General features: G+C 40.2%; 1 long non-coding RNA gene across 1 annotated transcript in view; it reads right to left on the bottom strand.

Annotated features, from left to right (window-relative positions):
- Positions 1-48: 48 nt before the first annotated feature.
- Positions 49-3,768, bottom strand: part of LOC107835177 (uncharacterized) — a 14,441-nt gene continuing 10,721 nt past the window's right edge. Inside the window, exon 2 of the long non-coding RNA XR_001661010.1 lies at positions 49-1,262. This is a non-coding gene — a long non-coding RNA (uncharacterized LOC107835177). The remainder of the gene's footprint in view (positions 1,263-3,768) is intronic.

The raw sequence follows: 3,768 nt of genomic DNA, 5'->3' as shown, positions 1-3,768 counted from the left end.
CAACCAGTTTCTCCTCAACTACCCCTCACTGCCAGCACTCAGTGAGTCGACACACTCATCCAGCATCAACATCCGTCCTCTGAGACACTTTGAGGACGTGACAGCAGCTGTGTCAGAGCTCAGAGAGAAACTACAGGACATCCTGAGAGACTCATGGACAAACATCTCACTGATGGTCACTGAGGTGGATGTTCTACTGTCAGGACCAGAACCAAAGAGCAGAGCTGGATTATTAAGATATTCACGTGAAATCACCTTGGACCCAAACACAGTAAACAAATGGCTGGTGCTATCAGAGGGGAACAGGAAGGCGACAGTGATGGATCAACCTCAGCCTTATTCTAATCATCCAGACAGATTCACTGATTGGTATCAGGTTTTGAGTAGAGAGAGTCTGACTGGACGTTGTTACTGGGAGGTGGAGTGGAGCGGGTTATGTGTTCGTGTAGCAGTAGCATACAAGAATATGAGCAGAGCAGGAGGTGGGAATGAATGTGGATTTGGAAATAATGACAAATCTTGGGCTTTATCATGTGACCAAAATAGTTTAACAATTGGTCACAACAACATCTGGACCTCCATCTCAGGTCCAAGTTCCTCCAGACTAGGAGTGTACCTGGATCACAGAGCAGGTCTTCTGTCCTTCTACAGCATCTCTGAAACCATGACTCTCCTCCACAGAGTTCAGACCACATTCACTCAGCCGCTACTGGCTGGAGTTTGGGTTGTAGGTTCTGCAAAGTTCTGTAAACCCAAATAGATTTCCTCTTTTGTCTCTGTGATTGTTGATCAGTGTTTATTGTTCTGATATCTTGTTCTTTTCTTCTTAATGTTTTTGGCTTAAATGTAGTACTTTGGCTCTGTTCCAGAATATCAATGCTGTTGTTTTCTTCCAATCTTATATGACACAAAAATATTTCTCCATATATAAAGCTAAACTTCTCTGGGCTACAGTAGATTTGCTATAATATCTGTATTGATGTATTTGGAAGTTTTCGTTGTTCTCAGTTGAGTCCAAAGCAGAAACTGAAACTAACATGAACTGATGTTTTCTTCTCAATTTTTAGATTTAGATCACAGACATAAATATCTGCTGTTCTGTCTCTTTGACTTTCTTCAATAAAACTTGATTAGAGAGAAATATGTAAAGTTTTCTCTTTATTATTCCAATAAATTGTAATTTCCTAACATAATTTTTCTTCAGACTGTTTAGTGTGATGCTGTAGAAGATCAGATGTCCATCATGAACTCTGCTTCCAGCTCTGCTGCACACAGATTACAGAAAGAAACATTTATTACAGGAACTGATCAGTTCACCTGCTAATACAAACAAATTTGAATTCAATCAGTGATTTTTATCTATAGATATTTGGGTCATGTTTTTTGTTCTAATTTAGGTAATTATTTATGTTAAAAATATTAATAGTCAGAATAATCAATTTATCAATGTGAAGTTTGATGTTTTCTTTAAGCTGTGATATGGAAAGAAGAATTACAGAGAATAAACTCAGTAAATATGTAACTCTTGATTGTAAATGAGGAGACAAAGGTTAGATGTTCAGATCTACTCTGTATTCTGCAGGCGCTAAAACTTTGCTAACCCTCATGCTTTCTTTTGCTCTAAAACACAACAGATCAAGTCAACTTTGTTATAGCCAATGGGCAAATATGTAGATATAGAGTCAAGTAATACTTTAAAATTTAAATATATTGTATATATAAAAGTATTGGAAATAATGTATAAAGCATTGAACAAAAAGTCTTCCTTCTGGTATTCAGAAATTATTTAAATTAAGAGAGAATAAATATAATTTGTGAGGTTTGTTTATATTTGAACATGCAAAAGAGAAGAGCCAGGTAAAGTCCAGATGTGTTTCAGTTATTGGCGTGAGTGTCATGATCCGTAGTTCCATCCATCCATCCATCCATCCATCCATCCATCCATCCATTTTCTTTACACCTTTGTCCCTTAGTGGGGTCGGGAGGGGTGCTGGTACCTATCTCCAGCTAACGTTCCGGGCGAGAGGCGGGGTATGATCCGTAGTTTTCTGTTTATTTTTGAGTTGTTTCTGTGTTTATTGTTATCCTGTTCCCTGTGAGTCTGTCTCTGCGTGTTCCCCATTGATTGTTCCCAGGTGTGTCTCATTCCCTTGATTACCCTCCCTGTGTATTTAAACCCACCTGTTGTCTTTGTCTCTTGTCGGGTCCTTGTCGTTTGCACGTCCGTCTTACGTCAGTTGTTTGACGTCTATGCGCTCCAATAGAACTGTGAAGTCCTGGATAGCGTTAGCTCTCGTTTCCAGTCCTGTGTATCAGTTGCTACCGGTCTTTAGCTGTGTGCTAATCTCTCTACCGTGCTNTAGTCAGAATAATCAATTTATCAATGTGAAGTTTGATGTTTTCTTTAAGCTGTGATATGGAAAGAAGAATTACAGAGAATAAACTCAGTAAATATTTAACTCTTGATTGTAAATGAGGAGGCAAAGGTTAGATGTTCAGATCTACTCTTTATTCTGCAGGTTGTAAAACTTTGATAACCCTCATGCTTCTTCCTGCTCTAAAACACAATAGATCAAGTCAACTTTGCTATAGCCAATGGACAAATATGCAGATATATTAGTTGGCGACCAAACTTATGTTGCCTAGATCCAGTGATATCAAATATGAAAAATGTCTCATCTTACCATCGTCTCCCCTAATTAATATAGATAAGGTAAGTCAGGGTCAGACTGGCCATCAGGAATACCGGGATATTTCCTGGTGGCCTGGCTGCTAGATTGGCCCGTTCAGGATCACTGAGAGGGATGACCAAAGATTTGATTTAGGTCACACTTAAAAAAAAAGACAATCCATGGAAGGCAGACTGCAGCTGCAGAATAGGAAAGACAGACGGCACGCACTCCCTCCTTATATTTTATTATCTCAGTCCATCCCAGAGCAGAAGGAACCAGTGGCTTACAGTAAGTTCTGTCAAACAGTCGGATGTTGGGATTTCACTCTCACTGCTTTAAGCCTAAACTGACCAAAACTCTTGTCATCTTCACTCCATGAAGACTGACAAATATAGAGCATGAAATATAATAAAACTACTGTTTCATCTTGTTTTTACACAGAAGATAAAACTCTGTGTCCTGTTGATATTAGAGTGCAGTTAGGAAACAGGCAACAGGTTTCCCTGAGCAACCAAGCAACCTCTTCTTCCTGCTCTTAAACTCACCTTGTAACTGGGTGGATCCTGCATCTGCTGAAGCTAAAAGCTGATTGGCTGCAGCCTCTCTGCTCTGACATGTGATTCATAGATCAGAGCTCAAACTGGTTTATGTTATCAGGAAATGAAACTAACAGAGTCACTCTGACCAAGAGCAGAAATGGAGCAGAACCAGCTGGACAGAGAAACTTTCTCCTGTTCCATCTGCCTGAATCTACTGAAGGATCTGGTGACGATTCCCTGTGGACACAGCTACTGTATGAACTGTATTACAAGCTTCTGGGATGAAGGTGAGAGGAAGAAAAGCTACCACTGTCCTCAGTGCAGGAAAACCTTCACATCAAGGCCTGAACTACAGAAGAACATCATGTTAGCAGCGTTAGTGGAGCAGCTGAACAAGACTGGACTCCAAGCTGCTGCTGATCACCGCTATGCTGGACCTGAAGATGTGGCCTGTGATGTCTGCAGTGGAAGAAAACTGAAAGCCATCAAGTCCTGTTTAGTCTGTCTGGCTTCTTACTGGTAGAACCACCTTCAACCTCATTATGATTCAGCTCCTA

The sequence above is a fragment of the Poecilia formosa genome, unplaced genomic scaffold (genome assembly GCF_000485575.1).
Source record: "Poecilia formosa unplaced genomic scaffold, Poecilia_formosa-5.1.2 Scaffold1150, whole genome shotgun sequence".
Taxonomy (NCBI): Eukaryota; Metazoa; Chordata; class Actinopteri; order Cyprinodontiformes; family Poeciliidae; genus Poecilia; species Poecilia formosa.
This window is presented reverse-complemented; position numbering and strand designations above follow the sequence as displayed.